The sequence below is a fragment of the Gobio gobio genome, assembly GCF_949357685.1.
Source record: "Gobio gobio genome assembly, chromosome: 22".
Taxonomy (NCBI): domain Eukaryota; kingdom Metazoa; phylum Chordata; class Actinopteri; order Cypriniformes; family Gobionidae; genus Gobio; species Gobio gobio.
This window is the reverse complement of record NC_137118.1, coordinates 21,017,166-21,042,360: the sequence shown is the minus strand read 5'-3', so window position 1 is coordinate 21,042,360 and position 25,195 is coordinate 21,017,166.

The following is a 25,195-nucleotide window of genomic DNA, read 5'->3' as shown; positions in this document are numbered from 1 at the left end:
GTTTTCTCCGAACAAATTTTTACCGGTCCAATCAGCGAACAGAGGGAGTGACTGAGAACGATGACGTTGATGTCGTGCGCTAGTTTGAGTTGTAGTTCAGTAATGGCGGCGGAGAAAAGATGCGAGCGAAGCCATTCATTCCGTTGTGGCAACATTGCCGAACATGGGCGTCAGTTTGGTTTGAAATGTGCTGAGGACAGAGCATTCAGGAGTGCATTCAGAAGTGCATTTTCAGAAGTGCTGGGTACATGATGCATACATTTTTTTTCTCTCTTTCGTGCAGGTCATGTTTTGAAAGACGATGTCCTGTAGCTTACTAATGTAAATAAATAAAAATGTTAGCTGAGACATATTGCGCGTCTTTTGCTATTTTTTTTACCACTTCGTTATTTTGGCTCGGAATTTCGTTTGTTGGAAATATGAACTGAATTTAGAAATTAAAAACTTTGCGTTGAATAAAAAAAAAAAATACATTTTTGAAGCGTTTGGAGTGGAGTAGGCTATGTACATGCAAAACGGAGCCTATTTAGATTCATAGTTAGGCTATATGTTTAAATATTAGCCTATTATATTATTGTTTTAATGTCATATGTTGATGATGAAAAGTGAGCACCCATGAGTAAGATAGGCTATAAGACGCGCAATATGTCTGGAGACATGGAGTGGGGTCAGACATGATTTTTATTGAGCGTTTTGCAGAAATCATTTCTTTAAAGTGAATTTCGTTTTCTATAAATTATATTTTAATTTTGATCAAGGTTTCATAAACTAATTGCCTGTATATTTAATACATAAGAAGCAAAATACGAACGCCGGGAATGGATTGACGTGCGTAACGAACCCACTGGCCATGTTTCCGCTGCCTTTGAGTAAGGCTGAAAGCGTCTTTCTTTTTAATAAATTTCTTGAATGTCTTAATTACAGTAGGCCTATAGATAGTTATGATATTTGTGGCTGCACCGGGGTCCGTCATTACGCAAATCATGAGCGGTCCATGGCACCTGCTACCCATGGCTGTTAAGAACTGTAGGCTACATCAATACATTACAACAATTTCGTGCTATGGGCACTGCCACTGATACAGGCAGCGGAAGAGCCTATTTTACAGAGCTTGCTTCTGCTTTTCAAACGTTTTTACGACAAAAGATGTCGTTAAAACGACATAAGATCTCGTTATTACGACATAATTGAGTGGAAAAAATAATATGTATGTGGCAGCAATGCGTCACCGTGAAATTGAACTCGAGGTTTCCAAAAAAAAAAGTGGTGGGTACAAAATGACTCATGACGAAATCTGGTGGGTACGCGTCCCCCCGAAATCGACGCCTATATTGCTGCCGAATATCCAGAAGTTAAAGCCGGAGCAAGAACAATCTTTGCTGAGTTTTTTTGGTGGCCATGATGTTGTGTCCTGCGAAAAGTTTTATTTTCCAGCTCGTTCTGTTAGTGGTGAAGGAGTTGGCAGAAGTCCCGGTAATTGTTTTGCGTGCGGTCGGAAGGTATTGTCATAATTTACAGGGTCTAGTCAGCGATTTTACTGCCGTCCGTCTCCCACCACCCGTGTAAAAATCCCCGGCCGAAAAACCGACTGTTTTAGACAAACACCAAGGTCGTGTGGTGATTTAATTGCTGTCAGAATCCACATCCCTGAGTTTTCAAGAATATATCACTTGAAAATTCACTGTTTATATCCTTTTTGACCACTGCAGAGCACTGTAAGGTTACGCTTCGCTGTAATTTGGATGCATTTCTAGACTTGTATTTCTTTAAATGCTGGCAAGTATTTTCAAGAGCAATATATTTCATCACGCTCAAAAAATTAAGTTTTTCTTTAAAATAAGCATTTTTGTCAGGCTTCTATGTATAGGTTTCTACCTAAGTGCCAGTACTTCTGAATAGGCTGGGATTTAGTGGGTTTGATGTAAAAGTATTTTATGAACTTATACTATATGCGGAGAGCATTCACTCAGTATCGTTATCTCATTTTTGACCGCTTTTAGAGGCTTTATATATATATATATATATATATATATATATATATATATATATATATATATATATATATATATATATATATATATATATATATATATATATATATATACAGTATATATATATATATATATATATATATACAGTATATATATATATATATATATATATATATATATATATATATATATATATATATATATATATATATATATTTTTTTTTTTTTTTTTTTTTTTTTTTTTATTAAAAAACAAACAAGCAAGCCCAGCCCAGAGATGAATAAAAAGTAACATTACATCTCTTATGTAAACACATTACTTTCCATGAGAAAGTAACTAAGTAATGCAATTCTGTCAGGACGACTATCGTCAAAGATGATCGACAAGTAGCATATAGTTTGGATTGGTGGTATGATTCTGCTCTGGGCAAGAACTCCCTGCACATCCATGCAGCCTAGCATGGACGAGAGCAGCAATAACCCCCTAAGGGTAAAAAGAGCAGAACCAACATAATGTATTGCAGATATTATTAATGTCAATATTTATTGTACAAATTGGGGAATTTAGTCTGATTCAAGAGGAATCAGAATACAAAATCCTGACTGGACGAGAGGAGGAGCTGGGGATGGAGGAGGGTAAATGAGCTCTGGAGAAACCCGATAGCTGCTGATAACACTGAAGGAGCTTATATATGTATGCTGTGATAGACAACGTGTTCCTATTGGTAGACGTGATCAGCTGACAGTCAGCTGATGCGAGCTTGACTAACGTGACCTGACAGAACTGACGCTATGCTTGATTTAGTTGAGGAGTAATGTAATATTGTAATGTATTACTTTTAAAAGTAACTTTCCCAAACACTGTTTATAATATTCCACTCAACCAACATGACATTTGATCTAAAGATTATACTAGATTATTGCATCTCAGTGATGTAATCAGTTAATTTAGCATGCATATACTATCAATAGTTGCGTCCCAAGTGACGCACTACACTATGCACTTATACACACTATATACACACTTAAAGACTATGTAGTCAACCGTGTAGTGTATGCTTTTTATAAGGTTATTTTGTCATTCAACATCGGAGTCACTTCATATCCATTCATAAATCCTCTCCCGTGGCCACATGGGATACCACATCGCCTACTGTTATTCAGACATACTACTCTGTTCGGTATTCGATTTCAGACGCAGTCTTTTTTTTTTTTGGTTAATAGTGCCTAATCAGAGTATATAAAAAAAGTGTACTTTTTCTATTTGGAATTTTCAGTGTGATCACACTACTCACTATTTATACTACACATGTGAACTGGGACACACCTAATGTTTTATCTAATAAAAGCTTGTATTATGAGCTCAAAATGATGCTTGGTCAAGCATAAATTAGCTTTTTGAAACAAAAGACCTCAATATGTGTATGATATAAAGAAGCTCAAACTGTTGTACTTTAATTTTGTTCCATGACAGAGTCTGAGATTCATCCGACGTCCTTTGGCTCAGAAATCCAGCAACACCATGACCAGTACATACTATTATCCTTCTCCCAGACTGGAATACTTCAGCCCCTTCAGCCCCTTCAGCCAGAGTCGTCTGGACAGCTTCCCTTATGGCTCTAACTTCTTCCCGCATTATAACCCGTCTCTCTATAACCCTCTGGGTTCACAGGTGTACACACATTATCCTTACCTTAGTGGAGGTCAGATGAACCCACTGATCATCAGCGTGAGATCTGTGTAGAGAACTCCGCTTCAGAAAGACATAGAAATTATTATAAAATGTAATATAATTAAAACTTAAAGTAGGAACAATTCAATTGAAATTCTGTAATCTTAAATTGTATTCCTCCTGATCAGCTGTGGTTTGGATAATGTGGTATGGAGATAATTAACTTTAGTTATGAATATATTATTCACTTTTTAAAAAATCAACAGTGTAATATATAAGTAATAATCTAATCTTAATATACTCTTAATCAATATAGTCAAAGTGCAGCCTCAGTTTGAGTCTTTATTTTCATAAAGAGTTATAGATAGGCTACTTTCTCAAACATCATTCGTGTTAAAATATATTTTTAATCATTTTGCTATTTTCTTATTTACAATTTTACTTTTTACTTTTATGTTGTATTCGTTCTGTGTATGTGTGCAGCCTTTCTACTCCCTCCTGCCACCTATACATGCCACTGCATCAGTCACTGCATACTTACAGTGGTTACCCGGCTAACAAAAATATGTTCTAAGAACGTTTTGCTAACGTTTCCATTAAAGCTACACTGTGTAACTTTTTTTGTTTATTCTTAGCTAAAAACACTTAGTTCTTTAAAAAATATATGTGCTCATTAATGTATATTTACTTCTTTCAAGTAATAAAGTATTCTCGTAAGTTTATAATATGCCATTGAAAATACATACGGGTGAGGGGATCGAATGCGGGTCGCCATGTTGCCCCTCCATCTTGAAAGTACACTAGCCAAAAAAGGAAATACCCGTAAATTCAAGCTTCGCCTTTCGCGTTTTAACACTCGATGGCACCGTGTCGAATGTGGACGAGGTCGAACTGGAAGCCATATTAATCTTGGACTAAATCGGCCACCGTAGGAGTTAAAACGAAATCGGAATTGAGAGGAAGAGAAACTAATATTCACGGGATGGTCATATACCTTTTAACCACTAGATGGGGGGAAATATCACACAGTGTAGCTTTAAGGTAAAAAAAAAAAGTAAATTCTGTCATCATTTACTCACCCTCAAGTTGTTCCAAACCTGTATAAATTTCTTTGTACACAAATGACGATATTTGGAAGAATGTCTGTAACTAATCAGATCTCAGCCCCCATTTACTACCATAGTAGGAAATAAATACTATGGTAGCGGTAGTTTTCTTTCCAAATATCTTCCTTTGCGTACAGCAGAACAAAGAGATTCATACAGGTTTGGAACAACTTGAGGGGGAATAAATGATGACAGAATTTTCAGTTTTTGTGATAAACTATCCATTTAGGTTATAAAACATTATTTCTAAATGTTCTCTGGGTGTTGAAATTTTTTTAAATGTTTTAAAAACGTATTTTTCTGCTTTGTTATGCAAATGTTAAAGCTACACTATGTATTTTTTTCCGCCCCTAGTGGCCACTAACCTCTTCAAAACAATAACAAAGGTGTAGATTGATGACGCAGTGAATGAGCGTGGAATCATGGAACTTGTCGTCATACTGATGGATCTAATAATATTTATGGATGAGTGAGTGCATTCATGCTTTTTAACACGGTGGTATGAAGCAGGGCACAATTACTAATAAGAGATAGATATCCCAGGGGATAAAGAAAAGTAGACATTTCATTCTACCGAACTACCCTCAAGTGCTGAATAACTACTCATACGGGTCAGTTTATTTGACGAATTAACATTATGAGGAAACGCAATGCTGTTTCACTTGGTCTACACCTCTAAACTGAATTTGAGTGTGTTGAAAGTTATAATGTTATTATGTGTGTTAATTTGTTAGCTGTATGAGATTAGCAGTAACTAAGCTACATAAACATTAGAACATCATACTGATGATATTCTAATATTTAATCGTTTTGAGCTACATAACATGATTCGTTTTATGTACATTTGCTCACCTGTCTAATAAAGCACATGCAAGAACGGCATCTTTGTCAAGTCAAAGTTTGTTGCAAAGTCTGCTTGCCATGGTGCATAATGTTTGAACGAAACTACAACAGCGTGCTGCTAGACATTACGCAGTTGTCCACGTCTGTGGCTATGGTTTCTACGGCAGTAAAAGCGGGAACCCGAGGGTAAAGGATATGACGCCATTGACAGGCAACTCCCTCACGCAATGTTCTCACAATTTACAAATAGTTGGAAACATTTGGGATATTGCAAGTACTCAACTGAACAAAATATATAACACTGGCCAAGTGGGTTATGGACATTTTTCTGCAAAAATCTTACATATTGCACCTTTAAGGGAACATTCCATTTTATAATGTTGCAAACATTAAGGGAATGTTACTTTTGATTGTTTTCTGAACATCTTTTCAAAAACGTTATGCGAACATCCAACTAAATGTTTCAGGTAAAAACATTACATGAACGATGTATAAGTAATGTTTTTTGTGATAACTTTTTGAGAACATTATTAAAGAGCAGAAAACTTTGAACTAATGTTTCATTAATGTTACATAAATAATGTTTGTTCATGCCATGACGTTAGCTAAAGTTCTGAAAATGTTCTTTGTCCGCTGGATGTTTCCTGCTGGTAGTTGTTACATAATTGTTTTGTTTTTTTCCTGTTTGATTTAACTTTTGTCCAGAAACTTGAATATAGATTTTAATTCTGTGCTTGATTGCGATTCTACCATCCTGTAATGAAATCAGAAATGCATATATAGAAAATAGTGGTTACACTTTATTTTACAGTACATGCTCTTACATGTATTTACTGGTAATATCTTACTTACAATGCTTTTGGGAAACACAGCCCAGGACTGTAAAATAAAGTGCTACCAAAATAGTTGTGTAACATGCTTCAAAATTCACTCGTGACCTCTTAAATATCTTTTAAAAATGCATGCTGAACACTTGTTTCAACATGTTTTTTGTTTTGTTTTTTGTTTGCTTTTTTTTTTTGTAATGCAGTGTTTCTTTTTGAATGTCATCTGTGGTGATCTGAAACCACCAGCATTTCAGCTTCTTTTTATGATACTCTATAAAGATATCTGCCTAATTGTTTTGAAAGGCTTTAAAGGAATAGTTCACCCAAAAATTAAAATTATCCTATAATTTACTCACCCTCAAGCCATCCTAGGTGTATATGATATTCTTCTTTCAGACGAATACAGAGTTATATATAAAAAAAATGTACTTGCTCTTCTAAGGTTTATAATGGCAGTCCAAAATTTGAAGCCCAAAAAGTGCATCCATCCATTATAAAAGTAATCCAAACGGCTCCAGGGCTACCATTTACTGCCATTATAAAGCTTGGAAGAGCCTGTACATTTTTTAATATTACTCTGATTGTATTAGTCTGAAAGAAGAATGTCGTATACACCTAGGATGGCTTGAGGGTGAGTAAATCATGGGGTAATTTTCAATTTTGGGTGAACTATCCCTTTAAGAAATATAGATATGAACTGTTACAGTGCAGAAATATGAGGCACTTGAATGCACGGACAAACTGGGCATTATGTGGTTAACTGGGTCAGAGACTGAAAATAATCAACTTGATTTCTTCATAGCACAGTTGTGAGAGACATTTGGTGTGGTATGCACAGATCAGTATATAGGAAAAAATGCATCATAGACACATACACACATCAGCATTTGATCCGAATTCATGAATATATTTTATATTTGGAGGTACAGATGTTGTGTCTTGGCAGTGGTTTGAGAAAAATCTATTTGTGGTAACTGAAGATTTCACATTAGGTAACAAAACATGATTAAACCAAGTGTCATCTGAACTCAAATGCTGCTAGAGGTTCACTTTCCTCAAACAAGCAGTGACATTTAACCAGCTGTGATTTATACTGGATATATGAAGCCTTCAAATTCTCACAAATCTATCTCATTATCCGTACCACTGACGTTTGACATTCAGAAAGTGTCACAATACCCTTTGTCTTCATTTTCAACAGTATTTCTATTGTTTTATCACTTAAAACCTATCAAACTAGTTATGGTGAAATATTTTGAAAACAATACTGTGCTGTCTGTCTTTAAAATAAATGACACTGGTTGTTTTATAACACAATGGCATTCAAACTGTTAGGTGTGTCTTAAGTGTCAAAATATTTTTTGGGGCCACTGTATAAAAATAATGAGATCCCTTACGAAAAATAAGTATACTTCATGTTCATTTTACGAAGTATACTTAAAGGGATAGTTCACCCAAAAAGAAAATTCTGTCATTAATTACTCACCCTAATATCGTTCCAAACCCGTAAGACCTTCGTTCATCTTCGTAACACAAATCAAGATATTGTTGATACATAATTACACCACCAATCTCATTGGTCGGCCAGTTTTTGAGGCGTTTTTTTTTATGATGCTTTTACGCCTGCTGTTTTGCGCATCGGTATGCACACTCACATTGGCGCCCTTTGTTTAGTCACGAGGCGTTAAATGTCGGCGATAAATGTGCACGAAAATCGGCCCGGTGTGAACACATCTTTAGAAGTCTGTCCGAAATCAGTTTCGTGAGGTGCCTTCAAGCACAAACGCTGCCTTAAAAGTAATTGTCTGATAAGGCAGCGAGGCAACGAGTTTTCGGACACAGCCTTGATCAAAACACAAATGGAGTAGATTGAGTCCATAAACACCCCCAAAACTTCAGTGTCGTTTCCTCTTCATGTTTTTTGATCCGGAGATTCTGTACTAGAAGATGCGTAATAGCGTTCTGTTTAACGGTGAATACATGGATAAATTGGAAAATGGATATATGGAAAATTCAGTGTCACGCGGACAACGCAGGAAAAAGGCGAGGATCTAATAGCGTCTTTATTTACTGATACTGACACAGAGTAATTCAGAGCAATGAAAAGCATGAAGTCACTGGTGGAGAAGAGAATGTCTGAAGCAGGCAGTGGGACCAGGAAGACAGAGACTCGGTGAGGCGAGACATGACACAGGGACGCAATGGGCACGGACCAGGCAATGGGAACTCCAGGAAGCGGGTATGGTCCACACACGACACCAAAGAGTCGTGAACTGCTCGCAACGACACCAAGGGACAAACTGCAACGATTGACAAACACAGAATGGAAGTGAGGCATGATATAGGCAGGTGAATGAGGTACAGCTGGTGGTTATGATGATGATTGCTGTGATCAGTGACCATGCCTCCAACACAGCCAAACACACACACATAGAGAAATGAGCCAGTGAATCCATGAACCGTGACATTCAGTCAATGGGGGGGAAAGTAAAGTAAAGGCCTGTACACACCAGGACGAATATAGAGCGCTTATCGCCAGCGTTTTTCATGTCGTTTTTCAGCCTGTCTTGAGTGTTCAAACCCAAGCGATGCGCCGAGTGAACGTGCAAATTCAGTACATAGCGCCCCCGGTACACAAGGTGGTGCTGTGGCACTTTACGCTTCTAACACTCGCTTGTCACACAGAAGAAGAATAGAGACGGTATTTACGTGCTTGCCAAAAGCATTCACACACGCTAAGTGGCAAACAGCATTAGCAGCTCATCTTCTTCTTTGTCTACTTAATACTTCTTCGTCGTATCAATGTGTGCTCTGCAAGACCGTTTTGTGCTTGAGTGCCACCTAGTTGTGTTTTACTGTCACTTCAGCAGCTCCAGGCACGTGAACAAAAGCGGCAATCTCATTGGTCGACCAGTTTTTAACGCGCCGCGTCAAAATAAAAAAAAAGAATCCTAGGCGTTTTTTTAAAAATGACGCTTTTACATCTGGAGTTTGGCGCGACATTGGCTCCCTTTGTTTAGTCACGAGGCGTTAAACGTCAGTGATAAACGCGCGCTAAAATCGGCCCAGTGTGAACAGGCCTTTAAGCAGATTTAAAGTAAATTCCTATACTACAGAGCCCCTAAAGGGACATTGTGGTAGAAAAATAATGAGATGAGAGGAAAAATAATAAGCAAATGCTTTTGTGTTCTGCCGAGAAACTTTAGTTCGCTCGCAAAGAGCTCAAAAGATTTTGTGAGCTAAAGCAAAGTCTCTCGGGGGAACTCCAACAATTTGCGACTTAACATCGACTTTTTTTTCCTCCCATCTCATATTTTAGGGGCTCTGTACACTACCAGTGGAGTAGCCTACAGAAAAATTCAGATATTTAGAATTAGGAACATCTGTTTTCTTTATAAAATCAATAATTTCAAACAGTGTAAGTTTATAAGACAGTATGTAAAACTATGTGAAAAAAGCATTTAATAGGCTACTCAATCAAAACAGTAAACACAATACAAGCCAAGTATACCTATGGCACTTTTCCACTACACAGTACCAGCTCGCCTCGACTCGACTCGCCTTTGTTTGGTTTTCCACGGTGTAAAAGTTGTACCTGTACCTGCTTCCAGATACTTTTTTTCGTATCACCTCCGGCGAGGTTCTGAGCGAGCTGAGGCGATACTAAAATGTGACGTGGAAACACGGCAGACTGCTGATTGGTCAGAGAGAATCGTCACTATTCACTGCGTCATCATTGCACGCGCCAGACGGAGTATCCTGAAAACCCCCGCCATTTTTAAATAGTTTGCCTCTCCTGAAACAACGTTTGTCTTCTTGCTGTGAGAAACAGCCACATCCCGAGGATCAAAAACGGCATACACTCGGTTTCCTCCATTGTCCTGTGTGTGTGGGTAGCGGGTGTGTGTCGCGTAGACGATTAGGTCACGGCAGTTTCCTGCGGCGTCGCTATGACGACCAGGTACTATTGTGGAGGTACTATCTGCAATGGAAAACGGAGCGAAAAGCGAGCCGAGCCGAGCCGAGACAAGGCGAGTCGAGTCGAGTCGAGTCGGTACTGGTAATGGAAAAGCGCCATTAGAATACTTAATTATACTTTTAAGTAGGGTGAATTCAGGGTGATTGTCATCTCAATGGTAAAAAGTGTCCCAATCACCCTGAAACCACCCTATATCTTGATCAAAAGATTGAGAACAAGTATAGTCCAAATATACTTACACTTCTGTCAGTAAACACTCACCTAAAGGATTATTAGGAACACCATACTAATACTGTGTTTGACCCCCTTTCGCCTTCAGAACTGCCGTAATTCTACGTGGCATTGATTCAACAAGGTGCTGAAAGCATTCTTAAATGTTGGCCAATATTGATAGGATAGCAGCTTGCAGTTGATGGAGATTTTTGGGATGCACATCCAGGGCACGAAGCTCCCGTTCCACCACATCCCAAAGATACTCTATTGGGTTGAGATCTGGTGACTGTGGGGGCCATTTTAGTACAGTGAACTCATTGTCATGTTCAAGAAACCAATTTGAAATGATTCGAGCTTTGGGACATGGTGCATTATCCTGCTGGAAGTAGCCATCAGAGGATGGGTATATGGTGGTCATAAAGGGATGGACATGATCAGAAACAATGCTCAGGTAGGCCATGACATTTAAACGATGCCCAACTGGCCCTAAGGGGCCTAAAGTGTGCTAAGAAAACATCCCCCACACCATTACACCACCGCCAGCCTGCACATTGGTAACAAGGCATGATGGATCCATATTCTCATTCTGTTTACGCCAAATTCTGACTCTACCATCTGAATGCCTCAACAAAAATCGAGACTCATCAGACCAGGCAACATTTTTCCAGTCTTCAACTGTCCAATTTTGGTGAGCTTGTGCAAATTGTAGCCTCTTTTTCCTATTTGTAGTGGAGATGAGTGGTACCCGGTGGGGTCGTCTGCTGTTGTAGCCCATCCGCCTCAAGGTTGTGCGTGTTGTGGCTTCACAAATGCTTTGCTGCATACCTCGGTTGTAACGAGTGGTTAAGTCAGTCAAAGTTGCTCTTCTATCAGCTTGAATCAGTCGGCCCATTCTCCTCTGACCTCTAGCATCAACAAGGCATTTTCACCCACAGGACTGCCACATACTGGATGTTTTTCCCTTTTCACACCATTCTTTGTAAACCCTAAAAAATGGTTGTGTGTGAAAATCCCAGTAACTGAGCAGATTGTGAAATACTCAGACCGGCCCGTCTGGCACCAACAACCATGCCACGCTCAAAATTGCTTAAATCACCTTTCTTTCCCATTCTGACATTCAGTTTGGAGTTCAGGAGATTGTCTTGACCAGGACCACACCCCTAAATGCATTGAAGCAACTGCCATGTGATTGGTTGATTAGATAATTGCATTAATGAGAAATTGAACAGGTGTTCCTAATAATCCTTTAGGTGAGTGTAAGTCAAGTATACTTAAGTGTAATTTTAAGTATATTTCTGAGAAGTACATAAAGTACATAAAAAGTAGACTGAAAGTACTGTATGGGAGGGATGGTATCATGCATTTTGATCTTTACTTAACAGTTAGAAGCTATAGTGTTTGCACCAATGACAAAATGTACCTGGTTTTCAGTAACCATTTGTAAATATGTTTCGTTTTTGGAAAGAGGAAATTAATGACCTCTTTAAAGGAACAGCTAAAAATGTAAATTCGGTCATGATTTACTCACTGTCGTGTTTTTCCAATCCAGAATGACTTTATTTCTTCTCTGGAAAACCAAAGGAAAAAAGTCATACAAGAGCTTTTTGTAAAGACTGAAATTGTTGTTCACTGATGAACTTCCCCTTCTCTGGGTTTTCCACTGGATCAGATAAGAAACGGACCAGTCTGTTTGTGAACAAACCATTCTGCTTTTGAGATGTGGATGGAATAATACATATATAAAACATTAAATAAAACATTAAGGAATGTTCACAACATGCAACATCATGCCTACTTGCTAAGGATGAATGTGTCTAAGGAGACAATACAGCAAATGTTAATATTTCTGTCTGTTCCTCACGCTCCGCAAATGGCTTTAGAAGACTTGGAGTATAGTTCACAAGTCATATGGGTCATATGGACCAATTTTATTAAAGGCTACATTTGGGTAATTTTGCATACTCTCATTTGAATAGGTCCCCATGTTGTAATTGCAGAGAAGAGCACCCAGTGCAGATTCTGGAGGAAAGGTCTTTTATATCATGGACATACTGACATACTCAGCCAGTTTAAATCTAGACTAAAAACACATCTCTTTAATGTATTATTCAAATCAGTTGATGGTTAGGCTGCATAAATTAGGTAAACCGGAACCAGACAGGTCGATCATCAAGCAAAAACAACTGGATAAATATTTGAATGCTACCGATCCTGACTGTACTGACGCAACTGAACTGAGCTGGATGCTGATATTTTTTGCAGAACTGCTTTATAGATGATATGAACGGAAATTAATTGAACTAATTTAGTATTTGATGATCTTTCCAATGGAACTGAATTGATAATAAACTGACTTCAGCTTCAACAGCCAAAATACATAATTTTCCTGTTATGTAAAGCTGCTTTGAAACAATCTGTATTGTATAAAGTGCTATATAAATAAAGATGACTTGACTTGGAAGACAAAAAGTAAAACAAATCATAATTAGGGGCCAAGCACCGAAGGTGCGAAGGCACCTATTGAAACCGTTCCCGTTCCTATTATTATTATTATTAGGGGCCAAGCACCGAAGGTGCGAAGGCACCTATTGAAACCGTTCCCGTTCTTATTATTATTATTCATCTTCTTCTTCTTCTTCTTCTTCTTCTTCTTCTTCCGCCACGAAGTCTATGGCAGCCCATAGAACCGTATGGTAAAAAGTTGTGAAATTTGGCACACTAATAGAGGACAGTCTGACATGTCACCGTAGCAAATTTGGAGTCTCAAACTCAATCCCTCTAGCGCCACCATCAGTCCAAAATTTGACTCATGTTTATGCTAAGAACTTTTGAACCATAAGGGCTAGAAACAAAATTCTTTTTTCCTCTGATTCCTTGGCTCAAGACGATTCCATTGCACCCTATGACGTCATTTTCCGCCATGGTAATTTTCCCGCCATTTTGAATTTTCCGAAAAACCTACTTTTACGAACTCGTCCTAGACGGTTCATCCGATTTGCACGAAAATTGAACCAGATCATCTTCAGACCATGCTGACAAAAAATCTTGCAAATCAAGTTGATTCGTCAAATCATTTGCGATAAACGCGCAAACAAATTTTACGTAGCGGTTGCAAAAACACTCTTAAGGCAATATCTCCGCAACGCTTTATCGTATTCAAACCAAACTTGGTACATGTCATCACAAGCATGACTTGAGGCAACATACAGCGTTTCGGCGCAGTGCCACCTACTGGTCCGGAGATACGAAAAATTGCAATTTTTACTTATAACTTCTGAACTGTTTGTCCAAAAATCATAAAAGTGGTCTCGTTACATTCAGGACGGCATGCCGAGTCGTCTGATATTCAATTTTACCATATCGGCCATTTTGGCTGTCGGCCATTTTGAATTTTGTCAAAAAATGCTATATTTTACAAATGCATTAGTATATTGTTACTAAACTCGGTATGTGACTTCCTTGCTATGCCCTGAAGGTACTCAAAAAGTTTTAGGGCAGTGCCACCTTGTGGTCAAAAGATATAACAAACTTGACAAAAATGCTAATAACTTTTGATTAAATTAGCCTAGTATATTGAAACTGGTCATAATAGAGTCATTGGCTCATGCCGATTCAATTGCAACCTATGATGTCATTTTCGGTCATGATAATTTCCCCGCCATTTTTAATTTTCCAAAAAACCTACTTTTACGAACTCGTCCTAGACGGTTTGTCCGATTTGCACGAAAATTGAACCAGATCATCTTCAGACCATGCTGACAAAAAATCTTGCAAATCAAGTTGATTTGTCAAATCGTTTTCGATAAACGCGCACACAAATTTTGCGTAGCGGTTGCAAAAACACTCATAAGCCTATATCTCCACAACGCTTTATCGTATTCAAACCAATCTTGGTATATGTCATCAAAAGCATGACTTGAAGCAACATGCAGCGTTTCGGCGCAGCGCCACCTACTGGTCCGGAGATACAAAAAATGGCTATTTTTGCGTATAACTTTTGAACTGTTTGTCCAAAAATCATGTCTTCCGCACCATGCTTTGAAGGTACTCAAAACGTTTTGGGGCAGTGCCACCTTGTGGTCAGAGGTTATAACAAAATTTACAAACATGCTAATAACTTTTGATTAAATTAGCCTAGTTTAATGAAACTGGTCATAATACAGTCATTGGCTCATGCCGAGAACAGAGATACTAATTTTTCCATATTTGGTCAAACATCCTGTCCTCAATGTTCTTATTTGATCAAAACCTACTTTTTCAAACTCATCCTAGACCGTTTGTCCAATTTCCACCAAAATCGAATCGTATCATCTTCAGACAGTGTCAACAAAAAGTTAGGGATTTTGCATCAATAGATGAAACCGTTTTTGTAAACCGCAGCGACGAAGTTGAGCCATCATGCCAAAATTACTCTTGAGGCTGTATCTCTGCAATGCTTATACATATTGGCATCAAACTTTGCATGTGTCATTGTTCCCTTATTCTGACCACACCACATCAATTTCGTATCTGTGCCACCTATTGGTCAAAAGTGATAAACCATTAACTTACATTATCAGTGACTCAATATATGATATTTCAGCCATTTTGCCTAATCTTCTTAAACTGTATAATTGTTAATTGTTGCAGTTGGTCTGACACTCTCAGACTACAATGCATTTTCAGCCTTTTGCTTAAAATCATCTTAAAACGTGATTAATTGCTCATTGCTCCAGTTGATCTGACACTGCCAGCCATTTTGGCATGTCTTGTCTTCTTCTTTGCGCTTGGCCCCGGTATTGCTGCTTGCAGCTATATTTAGGGGCCAAGCACCGAAGGTGCGAAGGCACCTATTGAAACCGTTCCCGTTCCTATTATTATTATTATTCATCTTCTTCTTCTTCTTCTTCTTCTTCTTCTTCCGCCACGAAGTCTATGGCAGCCCATAGAACCGTATGGTAAAAAGTTATGAAATTCGGCACACTTATAGAGGACGGTCTCAAGTGTCTCCATAGCAAGTTTGGAGTCTCTAACTCAATCCCTCTAGCGCCACCATCAGTCCAAAATTTGACTCATGTTTATGCTAATAACTTTTGAACCATAAGGGCTAGAAACAAAATTATTTTTTCCTCTGATTCCATGGCTCAAGACGATTCCATTGCACCCTATGACGTCATTTTCCGTCATAAAAATTTTCCCGCCATTTTGAATTTTCCGAAAAACTTACTTTTACAAACTCGTCCTAGACGGTTCATCCGATTTGCACGAAAATTGAACCAGATCATCTTCAGACCATGCTGACAAAAAATCTTGCAAATCAAGTTGATTCGTCAAATCCTTTGCGATAAACGCACAAACAAATTTTACGTAGCGGTTGCAAAAACACTCTTAAGGCAATATCTCCGCAACGCTTTATCGTATTCAAACCAAACTTGGTACATGTCATCACAAGCATGACTTGAGGCAACATACAGCGTTTCGGCGCAGCGCCACCTACTGGTCCGGAGATACGAAAAATTGCTATTTTTGCTTATAACTTCTGAGCTGTTTGTCCAAAAATCATAAAAGTGGTCTCGTTACATTCAGGACGGCATGCCGAGTCGTCTGATATTCAATTTTACCATATCGGCCATTTTGGCTGTCGCCCATTTCGAATTTTGTCAAAAAATGCTATATTTTACAAATGCATTAGTATATTGTTACTAAACTCGGTATGTGACTTCCTTGCTATGCCCTGAAGGTACTCAAAAAGTTTTAGGGCAGTGCCACCTTGTGGTCAAAAGATATAACAAACTTGACAAAAATGCTAATAACTTTTGATTAAATTAGCCTAGTATATTGAAACTGGTCATAATAGAGTCATTGGCTCATGCCGATTCAATTGCAACCTATGATGTCATTTTCGGTCATGATAATTTCCCCGCCATTTTTAATTTTCCTAAAAACCTACTTTTACAAACTCGTCCTAGACGGTTTGTCCGATTTGCACGAAAATTGAACCAGATCATCTTCAGACCATGCTGACAAAAAATCTTGCAAATCAAGTTGATTTGTCAAATCGTTTTCGATAAACGCGCACACAAATTTTGCGTAGCGGTTGCAAAAACACTCATAAGCCTATATCTCCACAACGCTTTATCGTATTCAAACCAATCTTGGTATATGTCATCACAAGCATGACCTGAAGCAACATGCAGCGTTTCGGCGCAGCGCCACCTACTGGTCCGGAGATACAAAAAAGGGCTATTTTTGCTTATAACTTTTGAACTGTTTGTCCAAAAATCATGTCTTCCGCACCATGCTTTGAAGGTACTCAAAACGTTTTGGGGCAGTGCCACCTTGTGGTCAGAGGTTATAACAAAATTTACAAACATGCTAATAACGTTTGATTAAATTAGCCTAGTTTAATGAAACTGGTCATAATACAGTCATTGGCTCATGCCGAGAACAGAGATACAAATTTTTCCATATTTGGTCAAACATCCTGTCCTCAATGTTCTTATTTGATCAAAACCTACTTTTTCAAACTCATCCTAGACCGTTTGTCCAATTTCCACCAAAATCGAATCGTATCATCTTCAGACTGTGTCAACAAAAAGTTAGGGATTTTGCATCAATAGATGAAACCGTTTTTGTAAACCGCAGCGACGAAGTTGAGCCATTATGCCAAAATTACTCTTGAGGCTGTATCTCTGCAATGCTTTGACATATTGGCATCAAACTTTGCATGTGTCATTGTTCGCTTATTCTGACCACACCACATCAATTTCGTATCTGTGCCACCTATTGGTCAAAAGTGATAAACCATTAACTTACATTATCAGTGACTCAATATATGATATTTCAGCCATTTTGCCTAATCTTCTTAAACTGTATAATTGTTAATTGTTGCAGTTGGTCTGACACTCTCAGACTACAATGCGTTTTTCAGCCTTTTGCCTAAAATCATCTTAAAATGTGATTAATTGCTCATTGCTCCAGTTGATCTGACACTGCCAGCCATTTTGGCATGTCTTGTCTTCTTCTTTGCGCTTGGCCCCGGTATTGCTGCTTGCAGCTATATTTCATCTTCTTCTTCTTCTTCTTCCGCCACGAAGTCTATGGCAACCCATAGAACCGTATGGTAAAAAGTTATGAAATTTGGCACACTAATAGAGGACAGTCTGAAATGTCACCATAGCAAATTTTGAGTCTCTAACTCAATCCCTCTAGCGCCACCATCAGTCCAAAATTAGACTCATGTTTATGCTAATAACTTTTGAACCATAAGGGCTAGAAACGAAATTCTTTTTCCCTCTGATTCCTTGGCTCAAGACAATTCGATTGCACCCTATGACGTCATTTTCCGTCATAATAATTTTCCCGCCATTTTTAATTAACCGAAAAACCTACTTTTGCGAACTCGTCCTAGACGGTTCATCCGATTTGCACGAAAATTGAACCAGATCATCTTCAGACCATGCTGACAAAAAATCTTGCAAATCAAGTTGATTCGTCAAATCATTTGCGATAAACGCGCAAACAAATTTTACGTAGCGGTTGCAAAAGCACTCTTAAGGCAATATCTCCGCAACGCTTTATCGTATTCAAACCAAACTTGGTACATGTCATCACAAGCATGACTTGAGGCAACATGCAGTGTCTCGGCGCAGCGCCACCTGCTGGTCCGGAGATACAAAAAATGGCTGTTTTTGCTTATAACTTTTGAACCGTTTGTCCAAAAATCATAAAAGTGGTCTCGTTAGATTCAGGACGGCATGCCAAGTCGTCTGATATTCAATTTTACCATATCGGCCATTTTGACTGTCGGCCATTTTGAATTATGTGCTAAAATGCTATATTTTACAAATGCATTAGTGTATTGTTACTAAACTCGGTATGTGACTTCCACTCCATGCCCTGAAGGTACTCAAAAAGTTTTGGGGCAGTGCCACCTTGTGGTCAAAAGTTATAACAAACTTGACAAAAATGCTAATAACTTTTGATTTAATTAGCTTAGTATAATGAAACTGGTCATAATACATTCATTGGCTCATGCCGATTCAATTGCATCCTATGACGTCATTTTCGGTCATGATAATTTCCCCGCCATATTTAATTTTCCAAAAAACCTACTTTTGCGAACTCGTCCTAGACGGTTTGTCCGATTTGCACGAAAATTGAACCAGATCATCTTCAGACCATGCTGACAAAAAATCTTGCAAATCAAGTTGATTCGTCAAATCGTTTTTGATAAACGTGCACACAAATTTTACGTAGCGGTTGCAAAAACACTCATAAGGCTATATCTCCACAATGCTTTATCGTGTTCAATCCAAACTTGGTACATGTCATCACAAGCATGACTTGAGGCAACTTGCAGCGTTTCGGCGCAGCGCCACCTACTGGTCCGGAGATACAAAAAATGGCTATTTTTGCTTATAACTTTTGAACTGTTTGTCCAAAAATCATAAAAGTTGTCTCGTTAGATTCAGGACGGTATTCAGAGTTGTCTGATATTCAATTTTACCATATCGGCCATTTTGGCTCTCGGCCATTTTGAATTATGTGCTAAAATATTATATTTTACAAACGCATTAGTCTATCGTTACGGAACTTGGTATGTGTCTTCCGCACCATGCTTTGAAGGTACTCAAAAAGTTTTGGGGTAGTGCCACCTTGTGGTCAAAGGTTATAACAACATTTACGAAAATGCTAATAACTTTTGGTTAAATTAGCCTAGTTTAATGAAACTGGTCATAATACATTTATTGGCTCATGCCAAGAATATAGATACTAATTTTGACATATTTGGTCAAACATCCTGTCCGCAATGTTCTTATTTGATCAAAATCTACTTTTTCAAACTCATCCTAGACCGTTTGTCCAATTTCCACCAAAATCGAATCGTATCATCTTCAGACTGTGTCAACAAAATGTTAGGGATTTTGCATCAATAGATGAAACCGTTTTTGTAAACCTCAGTGACGAAGTTGAGGCATGATGCCAAAATGACTCTTGAGGCTGTATCTCTGCAATGCTTTGACATATTGGCATCAAACTTTGCATGTGTCATTGTTCCCTTATTCTGACCACACCACATCAATTTCGTAACTGTGCCACCTATTGGTCAAAAGTGATAAACCATTAACTTATATTATCAGTGACTCTATATATGATATTTCAGCCATTTTGCCTAATCTTCTTAAACTGTATAATTGTTCATTGTTGCAGTTGGTCTGACACTCTCAGACTACAATGCATTTTTCAGCCTTTTGCCTAAAATCATCTTAAAAGGTGATTAATTGCTCATTGCTCCAGTTGATCTGACACTGCCAGCCATTTTGGCATGTCTTGTCTTCTTCTTTGCGCTTGGCCCCGGTATTGCTGCTTGCAGCTATATTAATAATTATTTCTTTAAGACAAAGTTGAGACTGCCAGAATAACTTGATGGAACTTTACTAAACCTCACCACACCGGTTGTGTCACAACTGCGTCAAACGAGACTGATTGTGTAAATGAGTTTCCCCTAAATACCATGTTGCTTATGTGTGTTTTTCCTCAGTGCCAACCACAGGCTGCATTAACAGATTGTTTTTGCTTAACCATAATATAAGATCTTTTATTGAATTTTGTTAAGACAGTTTAGAACAATATTCCGGGCTGATATTTTTTGAGCGGTTCTGAGAGATTCTGTCCTCTTGGAGTGATTCTTCTTGAATTCTTGTGACTGAGTCAAAAAGTTTGTGAAAATGCAAAAAGCTTAGTGCTTGTAATCAGAGGGTTGCTGCAGGTGCGCTCTGTCCAGAATTGGTGAACATTAACATCAATGAAGCTCACTTTAAATTCAATATTAGCCATAGAGTTTCAATTTTTAATCAAATTCCTTAAAGGTGCATTCTGTAGTTATTTATATTTTTTCCATTCTCTTTTACATCACAAAACCCAACAGTTTTAACTGGGGTGTGTTGTACTGTATGTTTCAACACACACACACACACACACACACACACAATCTTGAATATGCGGTTTACGGGTACAAACCTGTAATTATTCTGTACAAACCGCTAAACTTACCCATCATATAAAACTTTTTGCACTTTTTGAATGTCAAAAAAAAGACCAATGTGGGATAGAATGAGTGCACTCAGTAACGTCGTCCACTATGATTTCGGACACCACTACAAATGGCTGTCCCCTCAAATAGTGCCCTATTTAAGGGTATTGGGGACAATTTCGGATTCAGCCCAAGTTTACGTTGCAATACCCATGTCATTATACACATTTGTGTACTTATAAACCACATACTTGTACACACACTCGCACTCGCCCACACACCTCATTGCTATTGATACTGTTTTTGTTTTTTTTACTACATTTTAACACAGCGTTTGTATTTAACTCTGCTTGTAATTTAACAGTAAGTATACCATATGTATACTAGAAGTAGAAGCATTTCACAGGTAGTTTAAGACTGGCTTTAGATTTTTTTTAAATGTACTTTGAGGGAATACTAATATTTTTTATTAATAAAAGCTATTAGCCTACAATAATGAAAAAATGACATGCTTTTGACATTTTATTACAATAATAATGTAATGCTTATTACATTATGTGTAGTTTTTCGATTATGTGCAGTTATTACATTATAGTTGCTACACTGACCTTTAAAGCTGGTGCAGAAAGCAAAAGCTTGTATTACCATGTCTACCTTGGGTTGTTTCATCAAGTGTATATTGAAAATGTTTATATTGGATATGGCTTACTAAAAGAAGATGTAAGCCGGCTATCAAAACCCCCCAAAAAAGCGATATAGTCAACTATTCGGAATTGGGCATTGATGGAGTTTAGGGGAGTGCGGGGCACAACCTAACGCTTTTTTACTTTCTCAGTTTGTGTAAATCCACTTGGGGTTCAGAGTATTTATTTTTTCCCACATTAATTGCACACATGTCTAGTACAATTATGTGGTTTTCTTTCATTAATACAGTGTATACTTTTTTCTTGATTTACCCCGAAAGAATGGAAGTGAAATGTGACAACATGCCCCATAGGTGGGGTACATTGTAACATGTGGTGGGGCACGATGTAACATGACCAAATAAAAGCTTAAAATGTTACCTGATAGAATCAAAAAAATATACAAGACAAACTAAAATATTTTGTCAACAAAATTCAATTATTAACTTATTAAAAATATAAGCATTTTTGAGTTTGACTACAAACACATCGCTAAATACAGCTATAAAGCATAGTTAAAAACATAATAATAATTAATAATTTCTGAACATTAACTCGCAGACATTCTTCACCGTTTTCTCATGGTTTCTCAAAATAATTCATAAAAGTATAGAATATAATGGCATATTTCTAATAGGGGCTCATTGTAACGCAGTGCTACAACCTACCACATCTGCTCAACTGGGATTTAAACCGCGGCTCGTGTCTTCTGCTGGTTAGATCAGCATTAAAGAACGATCTCAACTGTTAAATAACAGATATAAGATTAAAATATTATCGGATTTGTCTTATTTTAAATAAACACAAAAAACAGAGATGAAAACTAAACTCAAGTAAGAAATTTACTTTTGCTCTGGTTAAATAAATGTTTCGTAATATCTTCCAGAGATTTTTTTATTTTGGCACTATTTGTTCTCTAAATAATGTTGATATGGCAACTAATAAATACACTAAGTTTCGTCATTCTGGCATGTGTGGAAAGGGTTAAAAAATGTGTGTTACAACTAACCCCGCATTAGGTTGTGCCCCGTGCATAATTAGACAATAAAACATGTCTTATTGTAATTTACCTTGTCAGATGATATCATCCATGTGGAAAATTACATTTCTGACAGTTTCACATCCTTAGTCATCATTGACGTCTTTTGGGTTGAAGTATCTGTCTGAGCAGCTAAACCTGTTTGCTCTGGTCAAATGAACAGTTACAATCACTCATGCAATATCAAAGACAAGAAATTCCATGGTAAAATCTGCATATCCATCATTATGGATGAGCAGTCATGCCACTGACATCTTACAATGAACAATGAAACTCTGTTCACATTGTTTCCATTGGAGTATGTGATACATGCCACCGATCATGTAGGCCAGTGGTTTTCTTAAAAATCTGGTCTTGATGTTGACGGGCAATATCTGTATTTGGTATCTGAGGTGACTGAGGGTCTGACCCATGCCAGGAATGCAGTAACAGTGTTTACTAATTTAGCCCAACATGTGCTTGTTTAGTAATTACTTAATTTGCTCATACAACCAAACTAATAAAGAGTTATATTTTGTAGAAAGAGAATTGTCAGTTTGAACTTTATTCTGCTCTTCTCATGATAGCATGAGACATGTAAGGTAATGAAGGTCAATAATACACCAAATGTATCCACTAACACGTATGCATCTGTAATTCTTTTTAGGATTTATAGCACAATTTGTCACTAATAGTTCGCACTGCATCAGTGTTGCTGCTATGGGAATGCTCCTTGTGAGCCGGTGTCTGAAGCATGTATGCTAAACGGCAATCTTGATTGGCTACTGAAGTCAGGTGACCTCATAGGCACGCTGACTGACTATAATGTATAAAGGGAGCCTATAGAACACATCAACAGCTTATTTGTCTTCAGGAAGCTGTTTGTTTGTGTGTATATGTCCTATAAGTCTGTGTTAGAAAACTCAATGTAGATATAGGAAGTGTGCGTTTCCGTATGAATGATACATCACACCAAACAACACTCACAATCTTTGTGTGATGTGCACGGTCATCCCTCGAGGGGGCTGATAACTTCACAGTGAGAAAGCTTCTCTGCCGACTGGCTCTGTTTCTGGAAGCCAGGCATTGGCATCGTGGGGTTCGCAGATGGATCTGGCCTATGAGCTTGGGACAGATCTTGCCCTTTCCCAATCATCTGTTGCCAGTTCGTAGGCTCTTGCACCGAATCCGGAAGCCCACTCACTGGCTTCTTCCAGTCATGGAGAGCATGTTGCTTGGCTGCTCTAGTTCTGAGGAACTGACAGGAGTTGAGGCGGATAGTTTGTCTGAGCCCACCTCTTCCTTGTCACCAGCGTACAAGGAGTTAGTGGATGTAAGGATCTGCACCACCGTCAGACTGAATCTAAACTGGATGGTGGAAACTGGACGGTGGCTCCAGGCAGGCTAGACAAGCGGTTTCTGGAAGGTCACAAACATTCATCTCCTGCAAACCTTCCGTTTCTCCCTGACCTCCACGATGAGGTTTTGAGGTCTTGGGGGGAAACTTTTTCTGCCCACGTGTTGGTGTTCCCACCCAGCAAGTCTAACTACGCTAACATTAAGGAACACAGGTATGTGATGATGCCCTGCGAGGAGTAACTCGGTTACCTCTCACCCAGCGATAAGTCTTCATGGAAGGCTCCTGCTTTGCCCTCAAAGCATTGCCAGTTTACATCTAAACTTGTGGGCAAAGCATATGCGGAAAATGTAATTTCTGAGTTTCACATCCTCAGTCATCATTGACGTCTTTTGGGTTGAAGTATCTGTCTGAGCAGCTAAACCTCTTTGTTCTGGTCATATGAACAGTTACAATCCCTCATGCGATACCAAAGACAAGAAATCCCATGGTAAATCTGCATATCCATCATTATGGATGAGCAGTCATGTCACTGACATCTTACAATGAACAATGAAACTCTGTTCACATTGTTTCCATTGAAGTATGTGATACATGCCACCGATCATGCAGGCCAGTGGTTTTCTTAAAAATCTGGTCTTGATGTTGACGGGCAATATCTGTATTTGGTATCTGAGGTGAATGAGGGTCTGACCCATGCCAGGAATGCATAACAGTGTTTACTCATTTAACCCAGCTTCCAGAAAATAAACATGTACTTGTTTAGTAATGACTTAATTTGACAATTACTTAATTAACCAAACTAATCAAGAGTTTTATTTTTTAGAAAGAGAATTGTCAGCTTTATTCTGAACTCATACTCATTCATGATAGCTGTATGAGACATGTAAAGACTGTGTCATGAAGGTCAATAATACACCAAATATATCCACTAACACGTTGTTACCAACTTGTGTTGATCAAACTCACAAAGGCGAAGGAGAACTTGGAACAGGAACTTTAATTGACAGAAACTGTGGAACACTCATTTACATAAACGTCGACTGACAAACACTGAGGGGAAACTGACGACTAATGCTGCGTTCCAGGCAGGTTTTTGAGCCCGTAAATTACAACTTCAAACCACAACTCACGACTTTGTAGTGTTCCAGGCAAAGTCACGCCAAACTGCCTGAGCGCAAGGAATTGTGTGGTAGTTAGATGTAAACAAAGCATGGCGGACCGTACGGGGTGTATGCTCATTTACAATCGTTTCTATCGCCAAAGGTGCTTACTCCTTGCTTATTTGAGGGAAACGGAGGAGAAAAACGGCACAGACGGCAAGAAAAGCTGTTATACATTTTTTTTAACGTTATTTGTATATTTGTTTCATAAACACTGCATCCGTAGGAGGCTGCCATTGTTGCTTCGCGGGCTATGTGACGTCAAAACTCGTAACTGGGAGTACATCGATCTAGTACGAGTTCACGGGTGGGAAGTCACGGGTTTGGC